This window comes from Physcomitrium patens, chromosome 13 (assembly GCF_059467195.1).
Source record: "Physcomitrium patens ecotype Gransden chromosome 13, ASM5946719v1, whole genome shotgun sequence".
NCBI classification, from domain to species: domain Eukaryota; kingdom Viridiplantae; phylum Streptophyta; class Bryopsida; order Funariales; family Funariaceae; genus Physcomitrium; species Physcomitrium patens.
This window is the reverse complement of record NC_143422.1, coordinates 10,297,102-10,320,090: the sequence shown is the minus strand read 5'-3', so window position 1 is coordinate 10,320,090 and position 22,989 is coordinate 10,297,102. Positions and strand designations below refer to the sequence as shown.

Here is a 22,989-nt window from a genome sequence, read left to right as displayed (position 1 = left end):
AATTAGATTTGTTGAATGAAGATGTGACAGCGCATTTGAATGAAGAACCATCAAACACCGAGGTAGACGACAAAGATGTAGTAGAGGAGAAGGTCACCAATTCAAAGGGTGGTAAGCCAATGCCATTGACTAAAGAAGCCAACGCTGCTACGTATTTATAAGTTGAGGCTAAATAATGTTTACAAAGGTGCTGCTCAATTAGAAGTGGGGCTATGTAGAATATTTAAATAAATTTTGTGATGAATTACTAGTTGGTTATTGATAATCTTGAGAATTAGACTTATGGTTAGGCAATTTAGTTGGTAACAGTAGGTTGTTAGTAGAACAAATGGTTAAGAATTCAAATGTTAATAACCTTTGGAATCTGCAAGCCGATTGTCCATCTTTTGGTATGATAAAGAGGTTGAAAAAAGAGAAATCGAGGCCAGACTATGAGAGTTGTAAGTCGGGATAAGCTTGGTACTACATCTTTATTTTCTTTGCTTTTATTATTTGCTTATGAAGAATTGTGATTGAAAGAAGTATTGTTTAAACTGTGATTAGAATATTATGGAATATGACTTTGGACTTACCGTTTTGAAAAAAATTTGTGACCTTGAGAATTGTGATTATCAAATTGTATTGTATTAAGTGAAGAATTAAAAAATTGAATATAATTAGTAAGCTAGAGATCAGTAATTGAATATATATAAACTCCAAAGAGAGTAAGTAGGAGATGAACCAATAAGAATATAGAAGTATTGTTGAATTGATATTCATAGAATGGATTACAGGTTGAATTAAGACAGAAGTAGTAAGCCTTAGTATTTTGTAGTTTGATAATTGATTTCAGATAGCTAGAGTACAGTCAATTGTGATACTAATAGACCCAATTCATATAACTAGTCTTTCCCCGTGTTCGAACCCACCTCTATTAGTTCAATTGCTTTGGTATATTGAAGCTTGAATACAATGAGAACAACATACATTCTATCAATGGTCGCCATATTTTCTTACTATATATATGGAATATAAATATAAGTAATTGTAAGATTAATAATATTGGTATAAATAAAAACTTGTTTATTATAAAATAAAGAATTATAATGATTTATGTAGCTAATAATGCATCCAAGATGCAATAGTAGATGTACAATCTCAAGCTCCTATTATTCTTTCTGTTGGAAATATGAATATTCAATGCCTACAAATATAATAATATTACTTGGTTAGAATTGGAAGTAGACTCTTCATTTGTAATTTCTCTATCCTCAAAAAAGTTTAACTTTGAAGAGAGTGAAGTAAGATGGAGGAGAAAAAGACATGGCTGCCCTCCACATTCATAAAGATAATCATATAGCTTATTTAGTCATGAGCACACTACTGTCAAGTTATGACATGACCATATGGTAAAAGATAATAATTTAGATCTTATTATATAAGAGCCAAGTTAAAAGAAAAAGTAGAAAAATATAAATAAAAGATAGGAAGGTAGTAAAATTTTTAGTAGTAATGCTTCTCTTTTAGAAAAAATAGCTTCTACTTACTTTGTAGGACAAAAAATAAGGCCAAATAAGATAGATTGGAAAAATAAATGATATAGACATCTTTAAGATGAAGTTAAGAGTAAATTCTAGTAAAAATTATTTAGAAAAACTAGATCTTGATACCCAAGGAGGGCCGGTTATCAACCTGGGTCGAAATCTGACCTTGAGGCACAAAACTAAGTACCTACAGCAACTTGGGGACTCATTTTGCAGATCAAAGAATGGAATTAGAGAACAGACTTAATAAGGGTTTAGTAAGCATTGGTTTTTGGTGATTTGGATCTGTATTGACTTTATAAGAGCTTTACAAAGTCAAGATATGTTTTGGATGACTTGGATTTTGTGAAATAAAATAGAGTTTACGTTTTGAGTGATTTCAAGAGTTTTGTAATAGATCTACAAATGAAATTTTGTAGATTAATGGTTATAGTTGTGTTCAATATGTATTATAAATTTGAGCTTGATCTAACAATTGAATTGAAGGTTATTGAGGTTTAAGTGAGTCAAGGTCTCAAAAAGTAGAATTTTAGGTCTAGTAAGGATTTTTAAGATTTCTTGCAATCTACTAGTTGGATTGGAGTGAAATTTGTGTGAAAAGATATTAGACTTGTTTTTTTTATGTGTATGAGAATTTTGAGATCAATCGAATGATGAAAAGGAGAGATATTAGATCTAGGAGATTGACATCAAGGCTGGAGAAGGAAGCTGCCTAATACTCAAGCACGTTTTTGAGATTATCGTCTATTTGGTAATTTCGATCCTTTTCAAAAAAATTATGCTTGTTTTTAACTTAGTTTTTAAGAAGTGTGAAAAATTTGAGTTAAGATCAACAATTCATTCATTAATTATTGAGGTTTAATTCTGTTGTAGAAATTACTAGGGTTTGGTTAGGATTTGATTTAGGATTAGGGTTTGGTTAGGGTTTGATTTAGGATTAGGGTTTGCTTAGGATTTGTTTTAGGATTTAGAGTTTAAGATTTTATTAGGATTTGATTTAGGACTAGGGTTTTGTTAGAGTTTGATTTAAGATTTAGGATTTGGTTTAGGGTTTAGGGTTTAGGGTTTGATTTAGGGTTTAAGGTTTGATTAAGATTTGATTAAGATTTGATTTAGGATTTAGGATTTTATTTGAGTTTATTTAGGATTTAAGATTTAGTTAATTTTTGGCCTAAAGTTTGAATGAAGTCCAATAAGATTTCAACTAGAATTAAATTAAGATTGAATTGAGATATATTTGAGATATATTTGTAATCATTCTAACATTTCTTTAAGATTTCTTATTGTTTCTTTGGAATTCTTTTAATTTTTTTCTGAATTTGATTAAAACTTATTTAGCATTGTTAGTGTTCTATTAGAATTAGGATTTTGATGTTGCAATTTCTATTCTACCTTCCACAGCCATGTGACCGGAGCATTCTCAATTAAGACTTCACGTATTACGACACTGCATGGAATGGAGTGACATTGGATTGAATCAATTATAACATGGGCAAGGAGATGTGCTTTTAATAAGTCTCTATTTGTAATGCAAATATTTTTTATTTAATTTTTTTAATAAAAATATATTAAATGATTTAATTACATAGTTTTTAATACAATAAAATTTGATATTAAAATATATATTATAGAAATTTAACAAAAAAGGTAATTAATTATTATTTTAGAGATTTTACTTTATTGTTTCACATGAATGGAAAAGATTTGAGAAAAAAATAAAAGAATAAAAAAACTCCAACTTGGTGCATTAATTTTTTTTGGCAATTCAATAAAATATTTAATTGTTGTGAGAATAATAATAAAAAAAAAAAAAAAAAAAAAAAAAAACTTAATTGTAAGAAAATCTAGAATTTTTTTTAAAAAAATTAACCAAAATTTAGTCTTTATGCAAATCAAAGATGTTTTTGTTTGTTTGTTTGTTTGTTTGTTTGTTTATTTTTTTTTTTAAATCAAAAATAGTCTTTATATGATGCTATGCATTTTAATGGCAAGGCATTATGGACTCAAGGCTAATGCTTGTGTCACATCTATGAAAAAAAATTGGTTTCTTTTTTTTGTATCTTCTCTATTGAAAAGAATATGCTAGTCTTTGACTTTGGCTTATTTTATCGGTCCCACGCAATAAAGAATGATGACTACCATTAATAAAAGGAAGAAGAAAAGTATATTATAAATACTTAAACATCATTTCATTTAATAGTGAGCTATTTAGGTAAGAGAAAAGAATAAAACTTTAGCAAAATAGTAGTAAGTATAAAAATTGAACAAAACAACATGACCAAGTCACAAAAAGAAGACATGAAAGAAGATTTAGAGCTTTCAAGTAGGAAACAACAATACATCTCTATTTGTAATAAGGAGTATAATAGAGGAGGCAATAGTAAACAATTGCTTGAAGGAGATTTTTTAGACTAAAGAAGAGGATCAAAATTGATATAAATGTAAGGAACAAATAAAATAAATACTAGCATTCAAAGATTAGTATTTGAAACCTTTGAAGGGTAGAGTATAAAGAAAATTAGAAAAATAAAACTTGTACAAAGTTAATTGGAAGATAAGAGAAGAAACAAATAATAGTTTTTGTTGGAACAACAAAAAGAATTGAATAGACAGAACTTCAAGATAGTTGAGAATGAATACCAAAAGTGGTAGAATAAAGGAAAATTCAAGAATAAAAAAGCAAGGAAGTTGAGGCCTATAACCTCACTAGGTGAAAACAATCTTGACCAAAGAACAAGAAAAGATGGAATTAATAGTATATAGACAAGAGTTGCAACTCTCCTACATCCAAGAAGCGACAAAAGACCATAAGAAAGAAAAAACACCAAAAGTAAGAGGGAATATAATCAAGAAGAAAAAAACCATGATATTTGACAATTGAATGCCAAAAAAGACTAGAATTAAAAGAAAGTGGTGGAAAAAAACACAACTCATATTTATATTGTTGAAATATTGGTAAGATTGGACAAAGATGAAGGATGATGTTTGGACATCAAATATGAGCATAGGAGTCTTCTATGACTACCTTTAGTCCAAACCTCATTCAAAATTAATGGTGGATTTTATAGCCGGATTTATGTACAAGAAAAACAAAAAGACAAGCCTAGATATGCCAATCTAAGTAGTAGTATAAGGCATCCAAGTAGAAATTATTAGAATTTTTTAGTAAGATTTTGAAATTAAAGGCTCTGAAATCTGAGCAAAACTTCAATCCAACCAACAACTAAATTCCAAAGGTATGATAATTTTAGAGGTGACACCAAGCTATCATACTAGCAATTACACTAACATAAAGGGTTTCTCAAAATTATATTAACACCAAGTTAAAGCATTGATAGAAGTCATGTCCATAAAGAAAATATTGTACCAAGCCAATATTAAACTATTAGAAAATATATATGAGGTAAAAAAAAAAAAAACATCATAATTAAGTGTCTTTAATACTATCTAATCTTAGAAGAATGCTAATTAAGTTATACACTAATAATATGAAGAAAATTAAAAGAATAGAGCTAATTAATACCATACTAAAGAAATGGTTATTTGACGAGGAGGAATATATTGATTATGCATCAAAACCAAATAATAGTAAGAATGAAATATGTGAGGAGGAAGAAAGCATCCTAATACAACCAGATATATATTCTTGAGTTGGTAGTAGGAGTCTTACTATTAAAAAGAGCCAATATATATAGAGATAGACAACAATGCCAAAATCCACTCATCAAGGAAAATTATAGAATAACAATATAAGAATAACGATCCTTTGAAGCTAGAAAATTAAATCTCATACCAAATGAGAAGAAAAAAAAAATAGGTTTTCAACAAGCAACTTCAATAACAAAAGGTGAGTCTCTAAAATAATAGTGTTGGAGAGCTACCCAATTCTAATATAAGGAACCTATTACAAATACTTGGAGCTTCCAAAAACAAGACCCTAATTGAGATGAAGATGACATAACTTCCAAACATAAGAAGACAGCAGCCAATCACAAATAAGCAATGACAAATCTAAAAAAATGGTTGTTTTTAGGAGTCTTGAAAGGAATAGATTGAGAAGTTACTACTATTATTTTGTTTAGACTACAACAAATTAATCCAATAGAACCAAATCCAAAAGCATACCTTCAACATGTATCACCAACAATAGAGTAAGATCATACCATTAGTTAGAAGTTTATTTTAGTTCACAACATGTGAATTAATAATACAACTTTCATAAGTTTTAGTTTTTATTCAAATCCAAATGAAATTACTATCTAAGATTCTTAACACCAAAGTAATCAAGCCCAACTTCTATCATTAATTTATACTAATAATGATAATTCTATCACTAAATACATATCAAAAAATTTACTTCTTTTAACCTGTAATTTTTTTTTTTTTTTTTATTGTATAAATATTTTTTTCTATATTCTATTTTATTTGTTATCATTATTTTAAACTAAAAACATCCATTAATTTTTTTAAATCATCCAAACATAACTTCTCATCTATGAATGAGAATTTATCCAATTTTAAGAAAATTCATGGAAAATTTATCATCCGCATCTAACCTAAGTTCAATCCTAACCCTAATTCATCCAATTAAACCTAACTTCATCTTAGTCTAATTTTCAATCCAAATTGAATCATCTACTTTGGAAATCTTACTGAACTAGCTTGATGGAGTCGGATTGCAGTCGATGTCTTCAGCAACTTGCTCCAGTACATTATCAACAGCACGGATCCTCACAATTCCTAGAATAAAAACCACCCTAATCAAAACTCGGAATGAGTTAGTCTATGCTATAACGTCCATATTCTCGAGCCTTGCCTCATCGACGTTAGGCAATATAGAAGGCCGTCAAAAGCATTGCTGGGCCTGAAGGTGAATCAAGCTATGGCTGTGTAGGAATAGCCGCAATTAGGCAATGCTCTATGGAATTTTAAGGCAACAATGCAATATCAAGGTAGTCTAGCAGCACTTGTTCAAAGCGTCACGATCGTAGAAGAAGACCTATGAAGTTTGTAGAAATGAAGCCAATGGTGTACATAGCAATAGCGAGAGGAATCTATGCAACAAAAGTTTGCATTCATGCTGTCATCCTACATCGATTAAGAGACTTTTCCTTTCAATTCAAATCAGCTGCAACAGACGCTTTTCCACTTGCACTTCTCCTTGTGGCAACTACTCTGGCCAAAAAAACCAGTCCAATTGACAACACCAAATACCACCATCGTATCTCTCCCTCTCAATTAGCCACAGCTCACGATTTCTTCTTCACATCTAGATATAGCAAGCCACAATGCGAGCTCAGGCTCCAGAGTGATCAAGTGCATGCAATTCACAATTCCAAACTGAGTTTGGACACTTTCGAGATGGATTTCGACCATGTCTAGCTTGAAAAAATTGGAACATAGCAGAGAGGCGAGATTGAAGGAATCTTCCATACGAGTTCGTCTTTAGAATGCATCATTCCGCAGCAAATTTGTGACGAGCGTAGCATCCTGCTGCGCTGCAGTGCGACGTTTTGCTGATCTGCTCCAACCTATTACGCTCTACATCGACCCAATCTCAATGCAAACGCTTTGCACACTCCGATCCGATGACTAATGCTAGTAGCATGACCTTGGAGTTTGCCCTCCACGATCGTCCTCGACTAACTGTTGCTGCTGCCGCCTCCTTTGCTGATTGCGAGCTTGTCGCCTCTCCAGCAAACACCAATCGCCTCAGCAATCAACAGCACTTTGTTACACACAAAAGAAAAAAAACAATATAGCACTAGCGACACCGCCGCCAACGCCAGCTCCTAAAACGTCTGCCGCCCTCCGATGTTGTGCTTTATAACATCCAGAGTAGGTTGAACAGCGGAAGGGCACCGACACAGCAAGAAGGCCAGAACTTCCGCCTCAAATTGTCGAGGCGCCAGCAACAATATAAGATCTGAAGGAGCCACTGCAACTCCGCAACACGACAGCAACACCACACAAACCGCTCACTGAATGAGGAGAACCACACAACCACAAGCTGCCATCTTCATCACCGCACAACCAACAGTGCTGCACCGTCGACTATGAACCGTGGAGGAGAGAAAACACAAGAAACCAACCACCCTAGTGTCATGGACAACTAGCGAAACCATGCGCTACTCCAAAACCCAGCAGCCCTGATCTCGAGCTGGAAGCACCAACAGCAATTCCGCCTTCAGTGACGACAAAGAAGGCCCTCGATGAAAGGGTATGTGCAACCGTAAGAAAGAAAACTCCGGCAGCCTCCATAGCGATCGGATCCCACAACATACAAAAAAATCCGGAAAAAAAAAGTAGAAAGAAAGCCGAGGGTTTCGGGCGGCTGGACCCTTATCGACGACCTTGCCGCCATTTTTGGGCAGCCTCTCGCCCTCTTGATCGCCTTCCTGTTTTGTTTTTGTTTTTTCTTTTTCTCTTTCTCTTCTTTCTTTTTCTTCCAATTCCTTCTTTCTGCTTTTCTTTTCTCTCCCTACTCTCAACTTTTTCTTCTTCTATTTTATTTCTCTAAAACTACCAAGATTTTTTTTTCTTTCTTTTTTTTTTGGATTTTTTTAGATCAAGGATTCTGTTTAAACTTTTACCTCCATTGAATATTTAATGGTGATAAGACTACAATGAAAAATCATAAATCTATATTAGCTAAATTAAGAAAAAATTATTTATTTAAATTTTTTTTTATCAAAAAGAATTTACTAGAGATCCCTTCTTGCATTGACATCTTATTCTTTGTTATTTATCTCAAAACTCCTACATTAACTTATAGCATAATAAGAGCATTTTTTGTACCAAAATACATCAATGTGTCAATTCTATGATTCACATGTGTAGAGACATTGGAGCCCCAAACATTGGAAGAACAATTTTATGGGATTGAAAAGACATCAACAAAGGAGATAGTGATGATGGAGAACCTAATGCAGATGATTCAAAATCTACAAAAGAATGTTGCTCAAGCTAAGCAACATGTAATCAGTTATAGACAAAAGATGAATGAACAAATAAGATGAGTGAAGGAGCAATTCTAAATTCAAGTATGATAGTAGTAAGAAGAGAAGAAGTTCAAGGCCAATTCAATGGATAAGATCCACAAAAAGCAAATACAAGACTAATTGACATAGAATCAATAGGCCACTACGATTTGGCATAGGATGTTGGATAATAGTACTAATGTTTGACTAAAGATATTCAATTAGTTGGTATTAAAAAACTAGTAGTTTAAACATTTGGTTGAAGTAGCAAAAAATAGGAACATGGCTGTGGATAAGAGATTAATCAAATAATTCATGATTAAGTAACAAAAGACTTTACAACTTATTGTGAAGATTAAGAATAGAAAACTAGAAATCTGATGAAATTTATTAAATCATACCTCTTGTGTGTATATTAATCTGATAGGAATTAAAATAATAACAATATAAAATATTTAATGACTATCATCGTCACAATTGACAATTAAGGTGAAAAAAAAAAACAACCTCAGTGCTGATAATTCCTCCCACATCAATTAATATTTAAAAAATAGTTGTAAAAATAACCTCTACTAAATTAATTTTTTTAATTTTAGAATTTTTAAAAAAATCCTAATTTTTTCTTATATAATTTCTTTTCTAATATCTCCTCCATACATTTAATGAAAAATGTACGTCGAAAGAAGGATAACGTTAACAAGATATTTATCAAATCAATAACTCACTCCAATAAAAAATTAATTTGAGGATAAATCTTAAATAATTACTACATAGATTGCAATAATTATATTTGACTTGTTGAATGAAGACCAAAATAGATGACGATTATGTCAAATAAATATCTAAATGGATAAAGACTTTGATGAATGATTTCAAAGATGGATGAAACTTCAAGAGAAGGTGAAGCGGTTGTGTGGATAGAGACCTATTTTAGATAAAGGTCCACACTATGAAAATAATTAGAATTTATAGAAAGTTGGGAATGTGGGAAGGAAGGAATGAAGAAGTATGGAGGAGAAAGACATGGTAGGAGGTATGGAAGTGTAGTAGAATAGACAAGATGAGAAAAAAGAAGGATTAATACAGTAGAAAAGAAGACAAATCTATATAAGGTTCTTTACTATTATACAACATTATAGAAGGTTCTTTACTATTATTAAGCTAGAAAAAAGAAATATTTTATTTATTTTTAACTTTAATATGGATATAAATTGATTTGGTATTGTTGAAATAATCCTTAGTCAAAAGAGCAAGAAGAATGGATGTAGTAAACTTAGAAGTGATTTTTTGGAATATAAACGTATAGTCAATTTTAATAGTTATAGAAGCAAAAATAAAAAAATTACAAGATGTATACATGGTATTGAGTATTGATAGATACATTACTACTATTTTTCTTATGAGAGAGTTAGAAAAAAGATACTTTTTATTATAAATAAAATCATAATTTAATAAAAGTTCTTATTGAAGATCTAATAGTAATTAGAAAATTCTAAAAAATATTAGAAATTTCTTATTATTTTTAAATTATTTTAATCCATAATAATTTAAATTTTATTAAGATTTATCACAAGATCATCATTAAAAATGATATATTCTAAAAAATCAACTTAAGTAATGCAAAATACATACTTTTTTATTTTTGGCATATAATCTTATGTATCTTAATTTTTGTAATATATGAAAAATATGAATTTTATAATTTTTTGTATTCTTAGAGTAGATTAGAATATCATTTAAATAATATATAATAAAATTTATTTAGAAATTCTTAAAAAAAAATCATTTATTAGATATTAAAAAGTACTTGTCATATTTGTAAGTCCAAAAGGCATGGCATTATATTCAAAATATCCATACCTAATTCAAAATAAAATCTTCTATTCATCTCTCTCTTTAATAAGTACCAAATTATATACTCTTCATAATTCTATTTTAATATAAATCTTAGTTTGATTCAATTCATCAAAAAATCTAAATATTAAAGATAGAGTATATCTATTTTTAATCATAATCTTATTGAGCCCTTGATAATCTACATATATTTGTAATGTCTAATCTTTTTTTTTCACAAATTAGATAAAAGTTCATATTAGAGATTTTGAATGGTTTATGAAATTCTTGGCTAAGTTTTCATTAATATATTCTTTATAAAAACTTAATCAACGAACTTATTTTGTGAAAAGCTGTAGTTTGGTCTAATTAGTGATTGAGTTCTTTCTTAAAAATCTATTGAAAAATGATAGGGACAATGCTTTAAAAGAGTATTTGCATTTTTTTTCTCAAAAACATCTTGATAATCTTAATACTAGCTTGGAATGCCACTTGAGGTCTTTCCACCATTAAATATTAATATAGGATAAATAAATTAAAGTTATCTTTCCTTTGTAGCATATAAAAAAACTCTTGCACTTATAAATAAGGATTTGGTTGTATTAAACTTATGACATTTTATTTGTTTAATGAAACTCTTAATTATCTTTTGAAAAAAGTTAAGACTACAAGAATTTAATTTATTTAAAGTTTAGACTTTTTTAGCCATAATAAATCTAAAATAATTAAATTAAAAAATCTAATTATATAAATATTATAAATTTATTATGACTATTAGATTTTACTTATATATAAAAGATTTTTTAAATAACATCTTAAAAAGACAACAAACAACTATCTATGACATTTATATGTATAAGTTTAATTTTCTTTACTAAAGATATGTTATGACTTTTAATAAACTCTTTATCTAAAAGAATCAAGGATCATAAACTTAATAATGCCAAGGCTTTGTATTTTTTAGGTCCTAAGCAAATATCTGTAATAAAAACAAAGAGAGGATTTTGAAAAGAGAATAGGATCTTTATTAGATGTCATACAAGATTTCATCTACATAGTCTCTATTCTAGTTAGACAAACTTATTTTCTAACATATTATCTTTTTTTGACAACCATATTTTTTTTTTGTGGTTTCATTTTTTTTTTGGATAATATTCAACAATATGATTAGATTCTCCATAATATAAGCAGAATTCTTCTTAACAATAATAAATCTTTTTTTGCTCAATAAGGAGTTTAAACATATCACATAAATTTATATGTCTTCTACTTCTAAATATATATATTGAAAAGATGTTGATATTTCTATTAAATTATAAAAATATTGAGGTCTACTTATGTAACTTTTAAATTTAGTTTTAAAAATTTGATTGTCATATTTGAGAGCAATATCAATTGCTTGATTCAATATTTAAGGATTAATTAAGTTAAACATTAAATTCTTTATCTTATATTTTAATTTATAGAAATATTTATTGATGAGTAAAACATCATTTTATTTGATATTAATTACAATTTATTGATATAGTGAAGCATATAATGTCATTAATCAATATTCTCATTACAAAATATAAAGCTTATTGGTTATAATATAAATTGCATCATGTTCATCATACATGAGTTAAAACTCCATCAAAAAAGTCTCTAAATTATCCAACATTGAATCATATTATATAAAAAAAGATAAAAATTAAAATAAAATAGAATTTTAAAATAATATTTTAATAAACTAGAATTGTAATTTTAGAGTTGCATAGCTTAGTAGTTGAAGTTCAATTACTAGTTTTAATTGATGGATGAATCTTAGAAATTTTTTGATTTATGCCATCAAACTTCTCAAACAAAATATTCTTAGTTTTTTAATATTTGAACAATATTTTCCTATAAAAGAAGTAACATGATTTGGTATAGATGTTGAAGTAGCTCCAATCATTTATCTATCTATTTTAATTTTTGATTATTTTTATTGCTCCTTGTGGTTGTGAATTGAATAAATACACTACAAGCAATAACTCTTTCATTTACTCTTATATTTGTACTATTGCATTCTTTATTTCAATAGGCTATAACATGATAATAAAAAAAAAAAAAAAAATATTCAATATCACTGAAGACAAGTATGAGAGAAGACATGAAAACTAAGAAAATTTTAAGAATAATATCAATTTAAAAATGAATAATCTGTAATTTTAAATAAAAACATGACTTATCATTAAAAAAAAAAAAAAAAAAAAAAAAATCCATTCTTAATATGTGAAAGACAAAGCTCTTATATTTTAAGTGAGTTCTTATCTATCTATGAAGGATAAGAACTTATAAAAATAAAATAGAATATATGAGATGTTTCTTCAAGAAAAAATAAAAAAAAAAATTATTATTATTATATATGTATATTTTTAAAAAAAATTAAAAAGCCAATAAGCAAAACATAATAGATTTTTGAAACAAAGCTAGAGCTAGGAAAAGAATTGAGAAGAGTGAGAAAGATTTCACTTTCACTTCTATATGTACTATCTAACCAAGAACTATGTAGTGACAATATGTAAGACTTCTAACACATGTCCAACTTGCAAGACAAGTTTCCTATATGTGTACCATATTTTCAACTAGGATCAAAAGTAGTCAACATTTGCAAGACATTGCCAACTTGTTGGCCAAGTTTTCAACCAACCAATCACCTCTAGACATATACAAAAATAGAGTTGTCGCTATAAAGCTTCTAAAAAGCTTTTCTATAAGACATTATTAAATTTATTTACTTTAACTTATTTCCACTTATTCATATTATCTAAATAATTATTAGATTATATCTGGATCACAAAGGCAGTTATTCTATAGAACATAAGGGATTGTTCTTTTTATGAAGATGATCTAGCTTTGATCTGTATATGGCCAATTTTAACATAGAATTAGCTATTTATTAAGGCTTCATATTTATTATTAATTTTTTATATACAATTTTAATATTTCAGCCACCATATATAAGAATCATCAATCTTAAGACTCTTATGATGGTTGTTTACAATTTTATTCTAATACAAATACAAATAGACTGAGTTACAGACAAAATTATAATTTAAAATATAAAGTTATAACATAATTAGATTAGGCATTTTTGGGGTATTTTGTGATAAATGTTTGATTTTTTTTGGATAAATACAAAAAATCGTTAAAATTTTAAATTACAACATATAATTAGAAAATAATAAATTAATGAAAAAGTTTGTTCCAAAGACCTATTACTTGTTAATCAGATATCATTTCTTTAGAGTGTATTGCAAATCCTTTTAATTAGATTAAGATTTGATTGGTATTCCAAGAAAAGCCATCATGTTATATTTTCTTTTATAATCACTCATATGAAAACTCATTTCTCAACTTACATTCACAATTGAAAGTTTTAACTTTTTTTGAATTCAAATTTAAATAAAGACTGCATTATATTGTTTTATAACAAAAATTATTTCAAAAGTGCATATTATGTATTGAGATTAAGATTTAATTTAAAACTTGTTAAAGATAGCAAGATAGTAAGCTTGAGGAGGTGCAAATGAGGTGTGGCACATCCCGAGAGTGGAAGGTGAGAAGGGGCCACAAAGTATGGATTGGTTGTGAGTGTTCACAGGAGAACATGCTTTCCCACATGGAGTTATACGTGGATGGTTCTTGAAAGTGTTGTTGAGGAAAACGCAGCGGTGACTGACAGGGATAGTTTCGGTATCCTTCTTTCTGTGTTGGAACGGGGAACAGCCATGGCGTGTGAAGCTGGAGCGAGTTGGGGGCAGGGGACGATATAGCCTCCACTGCGGTGATCTCGTGGCCGCAGCGAGCATAGTTGTGCGAGATGCAGGTAGGAAGGATAAAAGGTTTGTAGTGCGGTGAGCGTGGATCGAACACGCGACCTTCAGATCTTCAGTCTGACGCTCTCCCAACTGAGCTATCCCCGCACATGTTTTCGCCCGGGTTCGAACCGGAGACCTTCAGTGTGTTAGACTGATGTGATAACCAACTACACCACGAAAACCGTCCCAAGTCTGGATCCAGAGGAGCGGTCGCTTCCAGGCCTGTTCCCTATGACCCACATGATTCGGTACTCGACTTTTCCATCATTTTCCCGCAAGCACTCCACCGACATTGGGCCGCAATCTGTTCGCATCTGGTGAAGAATTAATTTCTGGAAGTTTTAGATTTTGAAGATGATACTAAGTATGTAAATGCCATGACGCATTCCAAATTATTTTTTATTATTATTCTAAATATGGCATCTTATACCTTGGTTTTTGCAAATATGACACACCTACACCCCCCACCCAGGCATATATTAAAAATAAAATAAATAATAAATAAAACTAATATTAAAATTAAAGTTATGATGGATATTTTTAGAAATTTTTAAACATATATATTTAACTATTTTTTTTGAAACTACCTCTTCAGGTGGGCTTAATGAAAATTCTAATAGACAACATTATCCATGCTATTTCATATAGGCAAAAGCTGCATATTATCTCACATCTCCATCTCATAGCCTTTTAGTTGATTTTTCTAAGTACAATATCACCTAAAAGAGGCTTTTCAATTTGAATCAATCAAACGTTTTGAAAGTTACCACATCTTGCATTTTCTCCTAAGTTCAAAGGCCATCTAAGAGAAATCTATGTTTCCACCTAGTCACATTTTTAAACAACAATCAATATGCTCATAATGCACATGTGCAACATTCTAACATTGTTGTATTAAAAATACTTTTGTTGCATAAATGGTCAAAGGGAGGGCAATGAGTTTAAGGTATTTGGTGATATAATTTGAAAACAAAAACCAAAAATATTGTGTAGGGCTTTTGGAAATAATGTAATTTGATTGTAAAAAGAATTTTTGCTGTTAGAAAATATTATAAAAAGTCATTCAAATAAACTAGATTAGAAAAAATATAGTTAAATAAATTAATTTTGAAAGCAATAATATAAAAAGATACTTAAAAAAATAAGTTTTGAAGATTATAATGTAGAAGAGGTTCTTTAAATGGTATAAGAATAATTACCAAAACACACAATAACAAAAAAATAAGGATCTAAATATTGAAGGGAATCCACTAAAAATAATTAAACATGAATAAAAAATTAGAAGATTCAAAAGATTTTCTATAATGATGTAAAAAAGAATAATTTGTTCTTATTTTTTTAGAATAAATAATTAGAGCATCATTGTAAATAGTAATGGAGGTTACTTAAAAAACAAGAAATTAAAAAAATTTATTATATAATTTTTTGTAGAATTTAGAAAAATTAAGTATATTTGGTATATTTTTAGATTCTTAATTTTTTTTATAAAATAACTTATACATGTATATATATATATATATATATATATATGTGTGTGTGTGTGTGTGTGTATGTGTATGTATTGTCATGGACATAAATATTTCTTCCAAGAGTTATACAAATAATATGAATAAGTAGAAGTAGATAAAAGTAGGTTAATTTGATAATATCGCATATGAAAGCTTTTTAGAAGATACACAAATACGGTTTCACTTTTATAGATGTCTAAAGGTGGTTGATAGGTTGAATACTTGATCAATAAGTTAGCTATGTATTGCATGTATTGATAGCTTATTGTATAAGCTAACTATGTGGTGCACACATAAGAAACTTGTCTTGTAAGTTAAAACATGCATCTTACAAATTAGACATATGTTGGAGGACCTATGGAACGTTGCCATGTAACTTTTAGTTAAATAATATATATGAAGATAAGAGTGAAGCCTTTTTTCATTCCTATCAATTCATTCCTCGCTTCTAGTCTAATTTTAAGGATCTCTAATTTTTCTTATCTTTTGTCAATAACTATTCTAATTTCTTCTTAAATATACATATGTATATTTTTCATCTTTCTTTTAGAAATGTCTTACTTCTTTGTTTGCTTTCATAGAATTCTTATTCTTAATAGATTGATAAAAATACTCTTATAATATTAGATTTTATTTATTTATTTATTTATATATTTCTTAAATAAGAATAGATTACTACTTTCACTTGATAAGACATAAGTGTATTAGAAGTTACAAATTATCCTCTTCTAAATTAGTATTATTTTTAGATTTTTTTTTTATATTTTCAAGTCCTCTCTTATAGTTCTTTTAAGTAGTATTAGATATTTCTTTTCCTCTAATATTATCATGGCAAAGCTCATTGAAATGAAGAATGCAATGTGCCAAGGACATAAATCCCAAAAAACTAAAAGATCAATATACTCTTACATCACTCAAAAAAGCTAAAAAATCACTCAAAGATGGTATAATATTAAATTAAAATGATTATCATTAAAGAAAAGAAGAGTAAAAAATCTTGAAATAAGACTAAGAACTAGAAAGGCATTAATAAGAGTAAAAAAGACTTCATTCTTGTCTCTATATATACTATCTAATTAGAAGCTATGTAATGACGTTTTATAGAACCTCTAACACATATCCAATTTGTAAGATATATGTCTTAACTTATAAGGTAAGTTTTATATATGTACGCCATATCATCTTCAACACGTGTGATACGTAGCTAATTTTTTGATCAAGTTTCTAACCTATTAATCACTTATAGATATATATGAAGATGAAATTACATCCATGAAGCTTTTAAAAAGCTTTTTAATAATATATTATCAAATTAATTTACTTTTATCTATTTATAATATTTTGATAATTATTGGAATAAATATCTCTATATATATATATATATATATATATCCATGATATTATCCCTCTTTCTAGAGACGAATTCTATGAAGAGTGATGATCACATGTTGAAGAGGTCTAAGATGCATCGAATCATATTTGTCATATATTTTGATATTTATTTGTTTTAAAAATAGTTGATAGGTCTTCTCATCAATCAATAATGTTTCATTTCAAGGCAAAAAGACCACCTTGTTATTTGATCATTGTTGAGGCCTTTAAAACTTCTTTTAAACAAAATATTTGTAATACTATTAGAAATCATTCCTGCCTTTAATAAAATCACCAAACATTGGAAGTCTGTTCCAAAGTCATGATACCAAATGTATTGTATCTTGTTATTTATTTTAAGAAGAAAATGTCCTTCTTGAAGGTTATTATCTTAATTACATTGTCTTAAAGGCTATGGTAATTGTAATGTCTCACTTGGTAAATCAGCAAATAATGGATTCTAAATTGAATTTACTATCTCTTGATTTTCTATCTCTTTAGTCCCACAAATATATAAAAATTATAAAAAAAGATAAAAGGTCATATGTATTCTTTTTTAAACTATAATTCTTTTATAACCAAGATTTGTTATCCTTCATTTTGATTTTGATAGATGTTGTCAATAAAAAGTATCAACCTTCTTTGCTACATTTAGAAGATTTTTGATTGGTTCATATGTGTACTCACTAATATCATATATGTGCTAATGAATATGATATTCTAACATATTTTGGAACCGCCTTGAGTCTAAAGCTTCTTTGACCTCATACTCTTGGTTTTTATTGACTTTTATAGAAAGAGCTGGCATTTGTTGTGTTTTTGGTATATCTATTGCTTTGTATGGCTCATGAAGAAAATTTATGCTTGTATTGCGGTGGAGAAGGCCACAAAGTCGAAAACTGCCCCAAAAAGTAAAATCGAAGCATAGTCAAGACTAGGGGAGTATTTGTTCAGGAAAACGAGGATGCCCAGCCACAATAGGAACCGTGCAGCTTGACAATGAAATATCCCAACAACAATTAGGTTCCTTTCTTTCTGCCCAACCTACACTTTGTTTTACAATCCCTCTGTTTATCAGCCTTTAAAAACTGAGAACCTTAGCACTACTAGACTTTGAAGCATCTGCTTTTTTTTTAGACGAAGAATTTGCAAAGCGTCATAAGATCCCTTTAGTACAAAAATCAAAACCTGTTCATGTTGAGGTCATAGATGGGTGACCTTTATTGTCTGGTAGCATCACCTATGAATCAAAACCTATTGAAGTAACGTTTAAAGACTATAGTAGTCATATTATTTTTAATATTATTAGAACCCCATCAAATCCTATTATTCTTGGTCTTTCTTGGTTGAAAAAACATAATCCATTGATAGATTGGAGGTTGCGGAAGATGACTTTTCCCACAAAACCACCCAAGAAAAAACCTAGTAAAAAACCTCGAAAAAAGAAATCCTTATTCATTGGAGCAAGAGCGTTTATAAGATCATCTAAGGAAGGCACTCCATTTGTCATTTATGCAGCTCCAACTACCGAGGAGAAGATCTCAACAGCAAGTATACCGGAGCAATATAAAGATTTTGAAGACATGTTTCAAAAGAAGAACGCCGACATACTACCGGAACATCGACCATATGATTGTGCCATAGACTTGCAAGAAGGAGCACAACCACCTTTTGGCCCAATCTACAATCTATCGCAAACGGAATTGGCAGAGTTACGAAAGTACATCGACAAAAATCTAGCCAAGAACTTCATTCGTCATTCAAAATCATGAGCTGGAGTATCCATCTTATTTGTGAAGAAGAAAGATGGATCATTACGGATGTGTGTGGACTATCGAGGCCTCAACAAGGTAACAAAGAAAAATCGTTATCCATTACCCTTGATTTCTAGTCTCTTAGAACAACTTGGACGTGCGAAGATCTTTACAAAAATTGATCTAAGGGGAGCTTATAATCTCGTACGAATCAAGGAAGGAGATGAGTGGAAGACAACATTCCGTACAAGGTATGGTTATTTCGAATATAATGTCATGCCTTTTGGTCTTACCAATGCTCCAGCGGTTTTCCAACATATGATGAATGACATCTTTCGAGAACACCTCGACGATTTTGTTGTCATCTACTTGGACGATATTCTAATATTCTCTAAAAACGAGGAAGAGCATGAGGAGCATGTTCGTTTGGTCTTGGAGAAACTACGCAAGCGAGGACTATATGCCAAATTAGAAAAGTATTTATTTCACCAGACGGAGATGGAATTTTTGGGATTCATTGCGACTATAGAAGGTTTGAAGATGGACCCCAAGAAAGTAGAAGCAATCATGTCTTGGGAGGTTCCGAAGACGGTTAGAGATGTACAATGCTTTCTTGGTTTTGCTAACTTCTATCAGATCTTCATCAAGAATTATTCTCAAGTTGCTGCTCCTCTCACTCGATTAACATGCAAGGATAAGTTGGAATAGGGACCTTTGGCGGAGAAGGCGTTTCAAGATTTGAAGACAGCATTTACTACAGCTCCAATTTTGGTACATCCAGACTTTACAAAGGCCTTCTATTTAAAAACTGATCCTTCAGATTTTGCTTTGAGAGCCGTGCTTTCACAAATGAGTGAAGATAAGAAGCTCCATCCAGTTGCATTCTATTCTCGAAAGTTCTCTGCTGCTGAAATCAATTATGAGATCCATGATAAGGAACTTCTTGCTATAGTAGATTCTTTCGAAGAATGGCGTCACTTTCTTGAAGGAGCTGCACATCCAGTAACCGTATATACGGATCACAAGAATTTGGAGTATTTCATGATGGCTCGAGTTTTAAATCGGCGTCAAGCTCGGTGGAATATGTCGCTATCTAGATTCAATTTAGTTATCACTTATCGACTTGGAAGGCAGCAAGGACTATCCGATGCTTTATCAAGGAGATCGTATCTTGCACCAAAGGCTGGAGAAGCAGCGTTTGATCAACAATGTACAACGTTATTGAAGCCAAAGAGATTTCAACTTTGTGCTACTATTGTATCATTTGATGCTGACTTCCTAAACCAGGTACGTGCTATGACCATTAAAGATTCAGTAGCCATTGATATCAAGCAACGTACCAATGATGACAAGTTCAAGGTAGAGGGAGATCTTTTATACTTTGAAGAGCGATTGTACATTCCAAAAGGACTAGCACGACTCCGAGTTCTTCAATCTCGCCATGATTTTCCAGCTGCGGGACATTTTGGATTCAACAAGACCTTGGAGCTTATTTCTTGAGATTTTTGGTGGCCCCAAATGTGGAAGGATGTGAAAGATTTTGTCCTCTCTTGTGACATCTGTTCAAGATCTAAGAATTCTTGGCATCGCCCTTATGGACTTCTACAGCCATTGCGAATTCCACGTTGACCATGGTCTTCAATTTCTATGGACTTCATCACGGACTTGCCATCATCAAACTCATTTGACAGCATCTTTGTCGTGGTAGATCGGCTTACGAAGATGACACACTTTGTTCCTTGTAAGAAGACATCGTCCAGTGAAGTCATAGCAAGACTCTTTCTCGATAATGTGTATCGATATCATGGACTACCAGATGATATCATATCAGATCGAGGTACCCAGTTCGTGTCAAAGTTTTGGAGATCTCTCTTTGGGATATTGAAGGTGGATATCAAGCTTTCTTCAGCTTTTCATCCTCAAACTGATGGCCAAACGGAACGGGTGAACCAAGTCTTGGAGCAGTACTTACGATGTAGCATCAACTATCAGCAAGACGATTGGACTGCATATCTACCGCTAGCCGAGTTTGTACATAACAACACCCTCCATGCATCGACTCAACAAACACCATTCTTTTCCAACTATGGATATCATCCGAAGCTTGATTTATTGAGTCCGTCAACAAATAACAATCCAGCAGCTGAAGGATTTGCGAAGCAACTATCAGAGCTTCAAACTATGTTGAAGCTTCAATTACAATCCGCTCAAGAATCCTATAAGACGTCTGTAGATAGATTTCGGAATCCAGCACCTACTTTCAAAGTTGGAGACAAAGCCTGGCTTCTTCGATGAAATATCAAGACCAAGCGACCATGTGATAAGTTGGACTATCGAAGATTGTGACCATTTATCATCCAGAAGTAAATTAATCCAGTGGCATACCGGCTGGAGTTATCGGCTTCTATGAAGGTACATCCAGTCTTTCATGTTTCTCTGTTGGAACCTTATCGAGAGTCATCTTTTCCTGGAAGAGTGCAATGTCCGCCACCTAGTATTGAAATCGAGAACCACGAAGAATACGAGGTTGAAAAGGTATTGGATTCACGGCGAAAATGAGGAAAGTTAGAATATCTTGTTCATTGGTGCGGCTATGATATTAATGAGCGAACGTGGGAGCCAACTGAAAATCTTACGAATGCGCCACAAAAGGTACAGGAGTTTCATCAACGACATCCCGATAAACCTAAATCAATTCGATGATAGCTTCTTTCTGAAGCTTGTTCTCCCAACAATATAAGAAAAGGAGAGAGCACCAGCAAAATTCATAGTTGATGTAGTTATTTTCTCCAAGATAGATCGTAGTTTGGTCTTTTGATATGGATAGCCAAGAAATAGATACTATGCCAGTCAGAGTATCGCAACCGAGTAGTTCACGAAGGCGACCCCAAGATGAAGAACTACATATACCACGACGACGACAGAGGATACCAAATAACCGATCACTGGTGATCGTATTTGAGATCGAGCCTGCTTATGATGGTCAACTAGAAGGCGTGTTTGCAGGACAATTTCATAATGAGAACACGGAAGTTCATGCTTGGTCAGAAGTCGAAGGCGTGGGCCACTACCATTGGCTTCAAGGGTCGATGAACCACTTGCCTCGTGAACAACAATTGGAGTTCATAGCAGAAGTTATGCGACAGATCTTCATTTTCTTGCGTTGGTATTGATCAACAACATTGCTTCTCAGAGACCTCGAAGCTAAAGGAGGGGGTGATGTTAGGGACATAATCCTTAGAACTTTCTAGAGAGAAGTTTCTAGAACCTTCTAGAAAACAAGCCTTTGGAACCTTCTAGAAGAGAAGCCTCTGGAACCTTTTAGAGAGAAGTTTCTAGAAGCTTCTAGAAAAGAAGTCTCTGGAACCTTCTAGAAGAGAAGTTTCTAGAAGCTTCTAGAAAGGAATCCCCTGGAACTTTCTAGAAGCTTCCTAGTTAATAGAAGTAGCTCGAGAAGTTTCTAGAACCTTCTAGAAAGGAAGCCTCTGGAACCTTCTAGAAGCTTCCTAGTTAATAGAAGTAGCTCGAGAAGCTTCCTAAGTAGGAGTATATATAGGAATCGAGGCTGAAGAGTTCTTCAGTCTCAACAACACATCTCTTGGAGTTCTAGCTCACCTTTCTGGTGTTGTTCTTGTATTCATCTATTTAATCTAGTTCTGCCACTTCTTCTTGAACTTCTTGTTAGATTTCAAGTCTGTATTTTGTGTCCGTGACATCTACTTTCAATCCTTTTTTGTAGCTTCTTTGTAGTTGTGATGTTAAAAAGATAGAGAACCAACAACGAGCGGATTCAACTGATGAATCTTTATTTGGTGACCTATTCGACGATACATTTCGATTGTCACAACCTTCAGAACAACGCAATTAAGGTGAAGATCTTACAAAACAACATATTCTTTCTTGAATTAATGGGGAGATATAACACGTTTGATTTCATAACTTTAGAAGAGACTCTCGATATTTGATAATTTTATTAGAAGTAGGAACAATTCCTAACAGTATTCTAAATATTTTATTTGAAGGAAGTTATGAAGGCCTCAATAACGATGAAATAATAAGGTAGTCTTTTTACCTTGATATGAGACACTATCAATGGTTGAGAGGCCCTATCAACCATCTTCAAATAGAACAAAGATCTGATTATGTAGCAAAAATAATTCGTCACATCATAAATTTTT

The 22,989-nt window shown here is 31.0% G+C and overlaps 2 non-coding genes across 2 annotated transcripts; both read right to left on the bottom strand.

The window, feature by feature from the left end:
* Positions 1–14,210: 14,210 nt before the first annotated feature.
* On the bottom strand, positions 14,211–14,283 carry TRNAF-GAA (transfer RNA phenylalanine (anticodon GAA)). The gene has a single exon. It is a non-coding gene; the product is annotated as a tRNA-Phe (tRNA).
* Positions 14,284–14,286: 3 nt separating this feature from the next.
* TRNAV-AAC (transfer RNA valine (anticodon AAC)) lies at positions 14,287–14,360 on the bottom strand. The gene has a single exon. It is a non-coding gene; the product is annotated as a tRNA-Val (tRNA).
* Positions 14,361–22,989: the final 8,629 nt, after the last annotated feature.